Below are 10669 nucleotides of genomic sequence, written 5' to 3' on the forward strand. Positions count from 1 at the left end.
GTTTTACACAAAAACAGACAAAATAAACCAAACACTCTATTATAGTCACACCCTTGCCGGGATTCAAACCCGGGACCTTTGGATTAGAAGTCCAACGCGCTATCCTCTGCGCTACAAGGGCTGCGTTGGTTATCTAGATGGAATGTATGGGAATTTAAGTTATTGCTATACGTAAGTCAAACTTTTACACATGAACAGACAAAATAAACCAAACACTCTATTATAGTCACACACTTGCCGGGATTCGAACCCGGGACCTTTGGATTAGAAGTCCAACGCGCTATCCTCTGCGCTACAAGGGCTGCGTTGGTTATCTAGATGGAATGTATGGGAATTTAAGTTATTGATATACGTAAGTCAAACTTTTACACATGAACAGACAAAATAAACCCACACACTCTATTAGCGTCACACCCTTGCCGGGATTCGAACCCGGGACCTTTGGATTAGAAGTCCAACGCGCTATCCTCTGCGCTACAAGGGCTACGTTGGTTATCTAGATGGAATGTATGGGAATTTAAGTTATTGCTATACGTAAGTCAAAGTTTTACACAAGAACATACAAAATAAACCAAACACTCTATTTTAGTCACACCCTTGCCGGGGTTCGAACCCGGGACCTTTGGATTAGAAGTCCAACGCGCTATCCTCTGCGCTACTAGGGCTTCATTGGTTATTAAGATGGAATGTATGGGAATTTAAGTTATTGCTATACGTAAGTCAAAGTTTTACACAAGAACAGACAAAATAAACCAAACACTCTATTATAGTCACACCCTTGCCGGGATTCGAAACCGGGACCTTAGGATTAGAAGTCCAACGCGCTACAAGGGCTGCGTTGTTTATCTAGATGGAATGTATGGGAATTTAAGTTATTGCTATACGTAAGTCAAAGTTTTACACAAGAACAGACAAAATAAACCAAACACTCTATTATAGTGACAACCTTGCGGGGATTCGAACCCGGGACCTTTGGATTAGAAGTCCAACGAGCTATCCTCTGCGCTACAAGGGCTGCGTTGGTTATCTAAATGGAATGTATGGGAATTTAAGTTATTGCTGTACGTATGTCAAAGTTTTAAACAACAACAGACAAAATAAACCACACACTCTATTGGCGTTACATCCTTGCCGGAATCTCTGGATTTGAAGCCCAACGCGCTATCCTTTTCTCTAGAAGGACTGCGTTGGTTATCTAGATGGAATGTATGGGAATTTAAGTTATTGCTATACGTAAGTCAAAGTTTTACACAAAAACAGACAAAATAAACCAAACACTCTATTATAGTCACACCCTTGCCGGGATTCAAACCCGGGACCTTTGGATTAGAAGTCCAACGCGCTATCCTCTGCGCTACAAGGGCTGCGTTGGTTATCTAGATGGAATGTATGGGAATTTAAGTTATTGCTATACGTAAGTCAAACTTTTACACATGAACAGACAAAATAAACCAAACACTCTATTATAGTCACACACTTGCCGGGATTCGAACCCGGGACCTTTGGATTAGAAGTCCAACGCGCTATCCTCTGCGCTACAAGGGCTGCGTTGGTTATCTAGATGGAATGTATGGGAATTTAAGTTATTGATATACGTAAGTCAAACTTTTACACATGAACAGACAAAATAAACCCACACACTCTATTAGCGTCACACCCTTGCCGGGATTCGAACCCGGGACCTTTGGATTAGAAGTCCAACGCGCTATCCTCTGCGCTACAAGGGCTACTTTGGTTATCTAGATGGAATGTATGGGAATTTAAGTTATTGCTATACGTAAGTCAAAGTTTTACACAAGAACATACAAAATAAACCAAACACTCTATTTTAGTCACACCCTTGCCGGGGTTCGAACCCGGGACCTTTGGATTAGAAGTCCAAAGCGCTATCCTCTGCGCTACTAGGGCTTCATTGGTTATTAAGATGGAATGTATGGGAATTTAAGTTATTGCTATACGTAAGTCAAAGTTTTACACAAGAACAGACAAAATAAACCAAACACTCTATTATAGTCACACCCTTGCCGGGATTCGAAACCGGGACCTTAGGATTAGAAGTCCAACGCGCTACAAGGGCTGCGTTGTTTATCTAGATGGAATGTATGGGAATTTAAGTTATTGCTATACGTAAGTCAAAGTTTTACACAAGAACAGACAAAATAAACCAAACACTCTATTATAGTGACACCCTTGCGGGGATTCGAACCCGGGACCTTTGGATTAGAAGTCCAACGAGCTATCCTCTGCGCTACAAGGGCTGCGTTGGTTATCTAAATGGAATGTATGGGAATTTAAGTTATTGCTGTACGTATGTCAAAGTTTTAAACAACAGACAGACAAAATAAACCACACACTCTATTGGCGTTACATCCTTGCCGGAATCTCTGGATTTGAAGCCCAACGCGCTATCCTTTTCTCTAGAAGGACTGCGTTGGTTATCTAGATGGAATGTATGGGAATTTAAGTTATTGCTATACGTAAGTCAAAGTTTTACACAAGAACAGACAAAATAAACCAAACACTCTATTATAGTGACACCCTTGCGGGGATTCGAACCCGGGACCTTTGGATTAGAAGTCCAACGAGCTATCCTCTGCGCTATAAGGGCTGCGTTGGTTATCTAGATGGAATGTATGGGAATTTAAGTTATTGCTATACGTAAGTCAAACTTTTACACATGAACAGACAAAATAAACCAAACACTCTATTATAGTCACACCCTTGCCGATATTCGAACCCGGGACCTTTGGATTAGAAGTCCAACGCGCTATCCTCTGCGCTACAAGGGCTGCGTTGGTTATCTAGATGGAATGTATGGGAATTTAAGTTATTGATATACGTAAGTCAAACTTTTACACATGAACAGACAAAATAAACCCACACACTCTATTAGCGTCACACCCTTGCCGGGATTCGAACCCGGGACCTTTGGATTAGAAGTCCAACGCGCTATCCTCTGCGCTAAAGGGCTACGTTGGTTATCTAGATGGAATGTATGGGAATTTAAGTTATTGCTATACGTAAGTCAAAGTTTTACACAAAAACAGACAAAATAAACCAAACACTCTATTATAGTCACACCCTTGCCGGGATTCAAACCCGGGACCTTTGGATTAGAAGTCCAACGCGCTATCCTCTGCGCTACAAGGGCTGCGTTGGTTATCTAGATGGAATGTATGGGAATTTAAGTTATTGCTATACGTAAGTCAAACTTTTACACATGAACAGACAAAAAAAACCAAACACTCTATTATAGTCACACCCTTGCCGGGATTCGAACCCGGGACCTTTGGATTAGAAGTCCAACGCGCTATCCTCTGCGCTACAAGGGCTGCGTTGGTTATCTAGATGGAATGTATGGGAATTTAAGTTATTGATATACGTAAGTCAAACTTTTACACATGAACAGACAAAATAAACCCACACACTCTATTAGCGTCACACCCTTGCCGGGATTCGAACCCGGGACCTTTGGATTAGAAGTCCAACGCGCTATCCTCTGCGCTACAAGGGCTACGTTGGTTATCTAGATGGAATGTATGGGAATTTAAGTTATTGCTATACGTAAGTCAAAGTTTTACACAAAAACAGACAAAATAAACCAAACACTCTATTATAGTCACACCCTTGCCGGGATTCGAACCCGGGACTTTTGGATTAGAAGTCCAACGCGCTATCCTCTGCGCTACTAGGGCTTCATTGGTTATTAAGATGGAATGTATGGGAATTTAAGTTATTGCTATACGTAAGTCAAAGTTTTACACAAGAACAGACAAAATAAACCAAACACTCTATTATAGTGACACCCTTGCGGGGATTCGAACCCGGGACCTTTGGATTAGAAGTCCAACGAGCTATCCTCTGCGCTACAAGGGCTGCGTTGGTTATCTAAATGGAATGTATGGGAATTTAAGTTATTGCTGTACGTATGTCAAAGTTTTAAACAACAACAGACAAAATAAACCACACACTCTATTGGCGTTACATCCTTGCCGGAATCTCTGGATTTGAAGCCCAACGCGCTATCCTTTTCTCTAGAAGGACTGCGTTGGTTATCTAGATGGAATGTATGGGAATTTAAGTTATTGCTATACGTAAGTCAAACTTTTACACATGAACAGACAAAATAACCCACACACTCTATTAGCGTCACATCCTTGCAGGGATTCGAACCCGGGACCTTTGGATTAAAAATCCAACGCGCTATCCTCTGCGCTACAAGGGCTGCGTTGGTTATCTAGATTGAATGTAAGGGAATATAATTTTTCCTATACACAAGTGAAAGTTTTAAACAACAACACACAAAATCACCCACACACTCTATTAGCGTCACACCATTGCCGGGATTCGAAACCGGGCCTTTGGATTAGAAGTCCAACGCGCTATCCTCTGCGCTACAAGGGCTGCATTGGTTATCTAGATGGAATGTATGGGAATTTCAGTTATTGCTATACGTAAGTCAAGCTTTTACACATGAACAGACAAAATAAACCAAACACTCTATTATAGTCACACCCTTGCCGGGATTCGAACCCGGGACCTTTGGATTAGAAGTCCAACGCGCTATCCTCTGCGCTACAAGGGTTGCGTTGGTTATCTAGATGGAATGTATGGGAATTTAAGTTATTGATATACGTAAGTCAAACTTTTACACATGAACAGACAAAATAAACCAAACACTCTATTATAGTCACACCCTTGCCGGGATTCGAACCCGGGACCTTTGGATTAGAAGTCCAACGCGCTATCCTCTGCGCTACAAGGGCTACGTTGGTTATCTAGATGGAATGTATGGGAATTTAAGTTATTGCTATACGTAAGTCAAAGTTTTACACAAGAACATACAAAATAAACCAAACACTCTATTTTTGTCACACCCTTGCCGGGGTTCGAACCCGGGACCTTTGGATTAGAAGTCCAACGCGCTATCCTCTGCGCTATAAGGGCTGCGTTGGTTATCTAGATGGAATGTATGGGAATTTAAGTTATTGCTATACGTAAGTCAAAGTTTTACACAAAAACAGACAAAATAAACCAAACACTCTATTATAGTCACACCCTTGCCGGGATTCAAACCCGGGACCTTTGGATTAGAAGTCCAACGCGCTATCCTCTGCGCTACAAGGGCTGCGTTGGTTATCTAGATGGAATGTATGGGAATTTAAGTTATTGCTATACGTAAGTCAAACTTTTACACATGAACAGACAAAATAAACCAAACACTCTGATATAGTCACACACTTGCCGGGATTCGAACCCGGGACCTTTGGATTAGAAGTCCAACGCGCTATCCTCTGCGCTACAAGGGCTGCGTTGGTTATCTAGATGGAATGTATGGGAATTTAAGTTATTGATATACGTAAGTCAAACTTTTACACATGAACAGACAAAATAAACCCACACACTCTATTAGCGTCACACCCTTGCCGGGATTCGAACCCGGGACCTTTGGATTAGAAGTCCAACGCGCTATCCTCTGCGCTACAAGGGCTACGTTGGTTATCTAGATGGAATGTATGGGAATTTAAGTTATTGCTATACGTAAGTCAAAGTTTTACACAAGAACATACAAAATAAACCAAACACTCTATTTTAGTCACACCCTTGCCGGGGTTCGAACCCGGGACCTTTGGATTAGAAGTCCAACGCGCTATCCTCTGCGCTACTAGGGCTTCATTGGTTATTAAGATGGAATGTATGGGAATTTAAGTTATTGCTATACGTAAGTCAAAGTTTTACACAAGAACAGACAAAATAAACCACACACTCTATTGGCGTTACATCCTTGCCGGAATCTCTGGATTTGAAGCCCAACGCGCTATCCTTTTCTCTAGAAGGACTGCGTTGGTTATCTAGATGGAATGTATGGGAATTTAAGTTATTGCTATACGTAAGTCAAAGTTTTACACAAGAACAGACAAAATAAACCAAACACTCTATTATAGTGACACCCTTGCGGGGATTCGAACCCGGGACCTTTGGATTAGAAGTCCAACGAGCTATCCTCTGCGCTATAAGGGCTGCGTTGGTTATCTAGATGGAATGTATGGGAATTTAAGTTATTGCTATACGTAAGTCAAACTTTTACACATGAACAGACAAAATAAACCAAACACTCTATTATAGTCACACCCTTGCCGGGATTCGAACCCGGGACCTTTGGATTAGAAGTCCAACGCGCTATCCTCTGCGCTACAAGGGCTGCGTTGGTTATCTAGATGGAATGTATGGGAATTTAAGTTATTGATATACGTAAGTCAAACTTTTACACATGAACAGACAAAATAAACCCACACACTCTATTAGCGTCACACCCTTGCCGGGATTCGAACCCGGGACCTTTGGATTAGAAGTCCAACGCGCTATCCTCTGCGCTACAAGGGCTACGTTGGTTATCTAGATGGAATGTATGGGAATTTAAGTTATTGCTATACGTAAGTCAAAGTTTTACACAAAAACAGACAAAATAAACCAAACACTCTATTATAGTCACACCCTTGCCGGGATTCAAACCCGGGACCTTTGGATTAGAAGTCCAACGCGCTATCCTCTGCGCTACAAGGGCTGCGTTGGTTATCTAGATGGAATGTATGGGAATTTAAGTTATTGCTATACGTAAGTCAAACTTTTACACATGAACAGACAAAATAAACCAAACACTCTATTATAGTCACACCCTTGCCGGGATTCGAACCCGGGACCTTTGGATTAGAAGTCCAACGCGCTATCCTCTGCGCTACAAGGGCTGCGTTGGTTATCTAGATGGAATGTATGGGAATTTAAGTTATTGATATACGTAAGTCAAACTTTTACACATGAACAGACAAAATAAACCCACACACTCTATTAGCGTCACACCCTTGCCGGGATTCGAACCCGGGACCTTTGGATTAGAAGTCCAACGCGCTATCCTCTGCGCTACAAGGGCTACGTTGGTTATCTAGATGGAATGTATGGGAATTTAAGTTATTGCTATACGTAAGTCAAAGTTTTACACAAAAACAGACAAAATAAACCAAACACTCTATTATAGTCACACCCTTGCCGGGATTCGAACCCGGGACCTTTGGATTAGAAGTCCAACGCGCTATCCTCTGCGCTACTAGGGCTTCATTGGTTATTAAGATGGAATGTATGGGAATTTAAGTTATTGCTATACGTAAGTCAAAGTTTTACACAAGAACAGACAAAATAAACCAAACACTCTATTATAGTGACACCCTTGCGGGGATTCGAACCCGGGACCTTTGGATTAGAAGTCCAACGAGCTATCCTCTGCGCTACAAGGGCTGCGTTGGTTATCTAAATGGAATGTATGGGAATTTAAGTTATTGCTGTACGTATGTCAGAGTTTTAAACAACAACAGACAAAATAAACCACACACTCTATTGGCGTTACATCCTTGCCGGAATCTCTGGATTTGAAGCCCAACGCGCTATCCTTTTCTCTAGAAGGACTGCGTTGGTTATCTAGATGGAATGTATGGGAATTTAAGTTATTGCTATACGTAAGTCAAAGTTTTACACAAGAACAGACAAAATAAACCAAACACTCTATTATAGTGACACCCTTGCGGGGATTCGAACCCGGGACCTTTGGATTAGAAGTCCAACGAGCTATCCTCTGCGCTACAAGGGCTGCGTTGGTTATCTAAATGGAATGTATGGGAATTTAAGTTATTGCTGTACGTATGTCAAAGTTTTAAACAACAACAGACAAAATAAACCACACACTCTATTGGCGTTACATCCTTGCCGGAATCTCTGGATTTGAAGCCCAACGCACTATCCTTTTCTCTAGAAGGACTGCGTTGGTTATCTAGATGGAATGTATGGGAATTTAAGTTATTGCTATACGTAAGTCAAAGTTTTACACAAGAACAGACAAAATAAACCAAACACTCTATTATAGTGACACCCTTGCGGGGATTCGAACCCGGGACCTTTGGATTAGAAGTCCAACGAGCTATCCTCTGCGCTACAAGGGCTGCGTTGGTTATCTAAATGGAATGTATGGGAATTTAAGTTATTGCTGTACGTATGTCAAAGTTTTAAACAACAACAGACAAAATAAACCACACACTCTATTGGCGTTACATCCTTGCCGGAATCTCTGGATTTGAAGCCCAACGCGCTATCCTTTTCTCTAGAAGGGCTGCGTTGGTTATCTAGATGGAATGTATGGGAATTTAAGTTATTGCTATACGTATGTCAAAGTTTTAAACAACAAGAGACAAAATAAACCACACACTCTATTGGCGTTACATCCTTGCCGGCATCTCTGGTTTAGAAGTCCAACGCGCTATCCTCTTCTCTAGAAGGGCTGCAGGGGTTATCTAGATGGAATGTAAGGGAATATAAGTTATTGCTATACACAAGTGAAAGTTTTAAACAACAACAGACAAAATAACCCACACCCTCTATTGGCGTCACACCCTTGCCGGGATTCGAAACCGGGCCTTTGGATTAGAAGTCCAACGCGCTATCCTCTGCGCTAAAAGGACTGCGGTTGTTATCTAGATGGAATGTATGTGAATTTAAGTTATTGCTATACGTAAGTCAAAGTTTTACACAAGAACAGACAAAATAAACCAAACACTCTATTATAGTCACACACTTGCCGGGATTCGAACCCGGGACCTTTGGATTAGAAGTTCAACGCGCTATCCTCTGCGCTACAAGGGCTGCGTTGGTTATCTTGATGGAATGTATGGGAATTTAAGTTATTGCTATACGTAAGTCAAAGTTTTACACAAAAACAGACAAAATAAACCAAACACTCTATTATAGTCTTACCCTTGCCGGGATTTGAATCCGGGGCCTTTGGATTAGAAGTCCAACCCGCTATCCTCTGCACTACAAGGGCTTCATTGGTTATTATGATGGAATGTATGGGAATTTAAGTTATTGCTATACGTAAGTCAAAGTTTTACACAAGAACAGACAAAATAAACCAAACACTCTATTATAGGGACACCCTTGCCGGGATTCGAACCCGGGACCTTTGGATTAAAAGTCCAACGCGCTATCCTCTGCGCTACAAGGGCTGCGTTGGTTATCTAGATGGAATGTATGGGAATTTAAGTTATTGCTATACGTATGTCAAAGTTTTAAACAACAAGAGACAAAATAAACCACACACTCTATTGGCGTTACATCCTTGCCGGCATCTCTGGATTAGAAGTCCAACGCGCTATCCTCTTCTCTAGAAGGGCTGCAGGGGTTATCTAGATGGAATGTAAGGGAATATAAGTTATTGCTATACACAAGTGAAAGTTTTAAACAACAACAGACAAAATAACCCACACCCTTTATTGGCGTCACACTAATGCCGGGATTCGAAACCGGGCCTTTGGATTAGAAGTCCAACGCGCTATCCTCTGCGCTACAAGGGCTGCGGTTGTTATCTAGATGGAATGTATTTGAATTTAAGTTATTGCTATACGTAAGTCAAAGTTTTACACAAGAACAGACAAAATAAACCAACCAGTCTATTATAGTCACACCCTTGCCGGGGTTCGAACCCGGGACCTTTGGATTAGAAGTCCAACGCGCTATCCTCTGCGCTACAAGGGCTTCATTGGTTATGAAGATGGAATGTATGTGAATTTAAGTTATTGCTATACGTAAGTCAAAGTTTTACACAAGAACAGACAAAATAAACCAAACACTCTATTATAGTCACACACTTGCCGGGATTCGAACCCGGGAACTTTGGATTAGAAGTTCAACGCGCTATCCTCTGCGCTACAAGGGCTGCGTTGGTTATCTTGATGGAATGTATGGGAATTTAATTTATTGCTATACGTAAGTCAAAGTTTTACACAAAAACAGACAAAATAAACCAAACACTCTATTATAGTCTTACCCTTGCCGGGATTTGAATCCGGGGCCTTTGGATTAGAAGTCCAACGCGCTATCCTCTGCACTACAAGGGCTTCATTGGTTATTAAGATGGAATGTATGGGAATTTAAGTTATTGCTATACGTAAGTCAAAGTTTTACACAAGAACAGACAAAATAAACCAAACACTCTATTATAGTGACACCCTTGCCGGGATTCGAACCCGGGACCTTTGGATTAGAAGTCCAACGCGCTATCCTCTGCGCTACAAGGGCTGCGTTGGTTATCTAGATGGAATGTATGGGAATTTTAGTTATTGCTATACGTATGTCAAAGTTTTAAACAACAAGAGACAAAATAAACCACACACTCTATTGGCGTTACATCCTTGCCGGCATCTCTGGATTAGAAGTCCAACGCGCTATCCTCTTCTCTAGAAGGGCTGCAGGGGTTATCTAGATGGAATGTAAGGGAATATAAGTTATTGCTATACACAAGTGAAAGTTTTAAACAACAACAAACAAAATAACCCACACCCTCTATTGGCGTCACACCCTTGCCGGGATTCGAAACCGGGCCTTTGGATTAGAAGTCCAACGCGCTATCCTCTGCGCTACAAGGGCTGCGGTTGTTATCTAGATGGAATGTATTTGAATTTAAGTTTTTGCTATACGTAAGTCAAAGTTTTACACAAGAACAGACAAAATAAACCACACGCTCTATTATAGTCACACCCTTGTCGGGATTCGAACCCGGGACCTTTGGATTAGAAGTCCAAGGACTGCGGGGTTATCTAGATGGGATGTGTGGGAATTTGAGTTATTG

The 10669-nt window shown here is 41.6% G+C and overlaps 44 non-coding genes across 44 annotated transcripts; all 44 read right to left on the reverse strand.

Annotated features, from left to right (window-relative positions):
* Positions 1-48: 48 nt before the first annotated feature.
* Positions 49-121, reverse strand: Trnar-ucu (transfer RNA arginine (anticodon UCU)). The gene has a single exon. It is a non-coding gene; the product is annotated as a tRNA-Arg (tRNA).
* A 108-nt stretch (positions 122-229) lies between these two features.
* Trnar-ucu (transfer RNA arginine (anticodon UCU)) lies at positions 230-302 on the reverse strand. The gene has a single exon. It is a non-coding gene; the product is annotated as a tRNA-Arg (tRNA).
* A 109-nt stretch (positions 303-411) lies between these two features.
* On the reverse strand, positions 412-484 carry Trnar-ucu (transfer RNA arginine (anticodon UCU)). The gene has a single exon. It is a non-coding gene; the product is annotated as a tRNA-Arg (tRNA).
* A 108-nt stretch (positions 485-592) lies between these two features.
* Positions 593-665, reverse strand: Trnar-ucu (transfer RNA arginine (anticodon UCU)). The gene has a single exon. It is a non-coding gene; the product is annotated as a tRNA-Arg (tRNA).
* A 626-nt stretch (positions 666-1291) lies between these two features.
* On the reverse strand, positions 1292-1364 carry Trnar-ucu (transfer RNA arginine (anticodon UCU)). The gene has a single exon. It is a non-coding gene; the product is annotated as a tRNA-Arg (tRNA).
* Positions 1365-1472: 108 nt separating this feature from the next.
* Positions 1473-1545, reverse strand: Trnar-ucu (transfer RNA arginine (anticodon UCU)). The gene has a single exon. It is a non-coding gene; the product is annotated as a tRNA-Arg (tRNA).
* Positions 1546-1654: 109 nt separating this feature from the next.
* Positions 1655-1727, reverse strand: Trnar-ucu (transfer RNA arginine (anticodon UCU)). The gene has a single exon. It is a non-coding gene; the product is annotated as a tRNA-Arg (tRNA).
* A 108-nt stretch (positions 1728-1835) lies between these two features.
* Trnar-ucu (transfer RNA arginine (anticodon UCU)) lies at positions 1836-1908 on the reverse strand. Its single transcript has one exon. It is a non-coding gene; the product is annotated as a tRNA-Arg (tRNA).
* A 277-nt stretch (positions 1909-2185) lies between these two features.
* On the reverse strand, positions 2186-2258 carry Trnar-ucu (transfer RNA arginine (anticodon UCU)). Its single transcript has one exon. It is a non-coding gene; the product is annotated as a tRNA-Arg (tRNA).
* Positions 2259-2535: 277 nt separating this feature from the next.
* On the reverse strand, positions 2536-2608 carry Trnar-ucu (transfer RNA arginine (anticodon UCU)). The gene has a single exon. It is a non-coding gene; the product is annotated as a tRNA-Arg (tRNA).
* A 108-nt stretch (positions 2609-2716) lies between these two features.
* Positions 2717-2789, reverse strand: Trnar-ucu (transfer RNA arginine (anticodon UCU)). The gene has a single exon. It is a non-coding gene; the product is annotated as a tRNA-Arg (tRNA).
* A 108-nt stretch (positions 2790-2897) lies between these two features.
* On the reverse strand, positions 2898-2971 carry Trnar-ucu (transfer RNA arginine (anticodon UCU)). The gene has a single exon. It is a non-coding gene; the product is annotated as a tRNA-Arg (tRNA).
* A 107-nt stretch (positions 2972-3078) lies between these two features.
* On the reverse strand, positions 3079-3151 carry Trnar-ucu (transfer RNA arginine (anticodon UCU)). The gene has a single exon. It is a non-coding gene; the product is annotated as a tRNA-Arg (tRNA).
* Positions 3152-3259: 108 nt separating this feature from the next.
* On the reverse strand, positions 3260-3332 carry Trnar-ucu (transfer RNA arginine (anticodon UCU)). Its single transcript has one exon. It is a non-coding gene; the product is annotated as a tRNA-Arg (tRNA).
* Positions 3333-3441: 109 nt separating this feature from the next.
* Positions 3442-3514, reverse strand: Trnar-ucu (transfer RNA arginine (anticodon UCU)). The gene has a single exon. It is a non-coding gene; the product is annotated as a tRNA-Arg (tRNA).
* Positions 3515-3622: 108 nt separating this feature from the next.
* Trnar-ucu (transfer RNA arginine (anticodon UCU)) lies at positions 3623-3695 on the reverse strand. Its single transcript has one exon. It is a non-coding gene; the product is annotated as a tRNA-Arg (tRNA).
* Positions 3696-3803: 108 nt separating this feature from the next.
* Trnar-ucu (transfer RNA arginine (anticodon UCU)) lies at positions 3804-3876 on the reverse strand. Its single transcript has one exon. It is a non-coding gene; the product is annotated as a tRNA-Arg (tRNA).
* A 456-nt stretch (positions 3877-4332) lies between these two features.
* Trnar-ucu (transfer RNA arginine (anticodon UCU)) lies at positions 4333-4404 on the reverse strand. The gene has a single exon. It is a non-coding gene; the product is annotated as a tRNA-Arg (tRNA).
* A 108-nt stretch (positions 4405-4512) lies between these two features.
* Positions 4513-4585, reverse strand: Trnar-ucu (transfer RNA arginine (anticodon UCU)). Its single transcript has one exon. It is a non-coding gene; the product is annotated as a tRNA-Arg (tRNA).
* Positions 4586-4693: 108 nt separating this feature from the next.
* On the reverse strand, positions 4694-4766 carry Trnar-ucu (transfer RNA arginine (anticodon UCU)). The gene has a single exon. It is a non-coding gene; the product is annotated as a tRNA-Arg (tRNA).
* Positions 4767-4874: 108 nt separating this feature from the next.
* On the reverse strand, positions 4875-4947 carry Trnar-ucu (transfer RNA arginine (anticodon UCU)). The gene has a single exon. It is a non-coding gene; the product is annotated as a tRNA-Arg (tRNA).
* A 108-nt stretch (positions 4948-5055) lies between these two features.
* On the reverse strand, positions 5056-5128 carry Trnar-ucu (transfer RNA arginine (anticodon UCU)). Its single transcript has one exon. It is a non-coding gene; the product is annotated as a tRNA-Arg (tRNA).
* Positions 5129-5236: 108 nt separating this feature from the next.
* Positions 5237-5309, reverse strand: Trnar-ucu (transfer RNA arginine (anticodon UCU)). The gene has a single exon. It is a non-coding gene; the product is annotated as a tRNA-Arg (tRNA).
* Positions 5310-5418: 109 nt separating this feature from the next.
* On the reverse strand, positions 5419-5491 carry Trnar-ucu (transfer RNA arginine (anticodon UCU)). The gene has a single exon. It is a non-coding gene; the product is annotated as a tRNA-Arg (tRNA).
* A 108-nt stretch (positions 5492-5599) lies between these two features.
* On the reverse strand, positions 5600-5672 carry Trnar-ucu (transfer RNA arginine (anticodon UCU)). The gene has a single exon. It is a non-coding gene; the product is annotated as a tRNA-Arg (tRNA).
* Positions 5673-5948: 276 nt separating this feature from the next.
* On the reverse strand, positions 5949-6021 carry Trnar-ucu (transfer RNA arginine (anticodon UCU)). Its single transcript has one exon. It is a non-coding gene; the product is annotated as a tRNA-Arg (tRNA).
* Positions 6022-6129: 108 nt separating this feature from the next.
* Positions 6130-6202, reverse strand: Trnar-ucu (transfer RNA arginine (anticodon UCU)). Its single transcript has one exon. It is a non-coding gene; the product is annotated as a tRNA-Arg (tRNA).
* Positions 6203-6311: 109 nt separating this feature from the next.
* On the reverse strand, positions 6312-6384 carry Trnar-ucu (transfer RNA arginine (anticodon UCU)). Its single transcript has one exon. It is a non-coding gene; the product is annotated as a tRNA-Arg (tRNA).
* A 108-nt stretch (positions 6385-6492) lies between these two features.
* Positions 6493-6565, reverse strand: Trnar-ucu (transfer RNA arginine (anticodon UCU)). The gene has a single exon. It is a non-coding gene; the product is annotated as a tRNA-Arg (tRNA).
* Positions 6566-6673: 108 nt separating this feature from the next.
* Positions 6674-6746, reverse strand: Trnar-ucu (transfer RNA arginine (anticodon UCU)). Its single transcript has one exon. It is a non-coding gene; the product is annotated as a tRNA-Arg (tRNA).
* Positions 6747-6855: 109 nt separating this feature from the next.
* Positions 6856-6928, reverse strand: Trnar-ucu (transfer RNA arginine (anticodon UCU)). Its single transcript has one exon. It is a non-coding gene; the product is annotated as a tRNA-Arg (tRNA).
* A 108-nt stretch (positions 6929-7036) lies between these two features.
* On the reverse strand, positions 7037-7109 carry Trnar-ucu (transfer RNA arginine (anticodon UCU)). Its single transcript has one exon. It is a non-coding gene; the product is annotated as a tRNA-Arg (tRNA).
* Positions 7110-7217: 108 nt separating this feature from the next.
* On the reverse strand, positions 7218-7290 carry Trnar-ucu (transfer RNA arginine (anticodon UCU)). Its single transcript has one exon. It is a non-coding gene; the product is annotated as a tRNA-Arg (tRNA).
* Positions 7291-7566: 276 nt separating this feature from the next.
* On the reverse strand, positions 7567-7639 carry Trnar-ucu (transfer RNA arginine (anticodon UCU)). Its single transcript has one exon. It is a non-coding gene; the product is annotated as a tRNA-Arg (tRNA).
* Positions 7640-7915: 276 nt separating this feature from the next.
* Trnar-ucu (transfer RNA arginine (anticodon UCU)) lies at positions 7916-7988 on the reverse strand. The gene has a single exon. It is a non-coding gene; the product is annotated as a tRNA-Arg (tRNA).
* Positions 7989-8432: 444 nt separating this feature from the next.
* On the reverse strand, positions 8433-8504 carry Trnar-ucu (transfer RNA arginine (anticodon UCU)). The gene has a single exon. It is a non-coding gene; the product is annotated as a tRNA-Arg (tRNA).
* A 108-nt stretch (positions 8505-8612) lies between these two features.
* Positions 8613-8685, reverse strand: Trnar-ucu (transfer RNA arginine (anticodon UCU)). The gene has a single exon. It is a non-coding gene; the product is annotated as a tRNA-Arg (tRNA).
* Positions 8686-8793: 108 nt separating this feature from the next.
* Trnar-ucu (transfer RNA arginine (anticodon UCU)) lies at positions 8794-8866 on the reverse strand. Its single transcript has one exon. It is a non-coding gene; the product is annotated as a tRNA-Arg (tRNA).
* Positions 8867-8974: 108 nt separating this feature from the next.
* Positions 8975-9047, reverse strand: Trnak-uuu (transfer RNA lysine (anticodon UUU)). The gene has a single exon. It is a non-coding gene; the product is annotated as a tRNA-Lys (tRNA).
* Positions 9048-9503: 456 nt separating this feature from the next.
* On the reverse strand, positions 9504-9576 carry Trnar-ucu (transfer RNA arginine (anticodon UCU)). Its single transcript has one exon. It is a non-coding gene; the product is annotated as a tRNA-Arg (tRNA).
* A 108-nt stretch (positions 9577-9684) lies between these two features.
* Positions 9685-9757, reverse strand: Trnar-ucu (transfer RNA arginine (anticodon UCU)). Its single transcript has one exon. It is a non-coding gene; the product is annotated as a tRNA-Arg (tRNA).
* Positions 9758-9865: 108 nt separating this feature from the next.
* Trnar-ucu (transfer RNA arginine (anticodon UCU)) lies at positions 9866-9938 on the reverse strand. The gene has a single exon. It is a non-coding gene; the product is annotated as a tRNA-Arg (tRNA).
* A 108-nt stretch (positions 9939-10046) lies between these two features.
* Trnar-ucu (transfer RNA arginine (anticodon UCU)) lies at positions 10047-10119 on the reverse strand. Its single transcript has one exon. It is a non-coding gene; the product is annotated as a tRNA-Arg (tRNA).
* Positions 10120-10395: 276 nt separating this feature from the next.
* Positions 10396-10467, reverse strand: Trnar-ucu (transfer RNA arginine (anticodon UCU)). Its single transcript has one exon. It is a non-coding gene; the product is annotated as a tRNA-Arg (tRNA).
* Positions 10468-10669: the final 202 nt, after the last annotated feature.

The sequence above is a fragment of the Argiope bruennichi genome, chromosome 5 (assembly GCF_947563725.1).
Source record: "Argiope bruennichi chromosome 5, qqArgBrue1.1, whole genome shotgun sequence".
Lineage (NCBI taxonomy): Eukaryota > Metazoa > Arthropoda > Arachnida > Araneae > Araneidae > Argiope > Argiope bruennichi.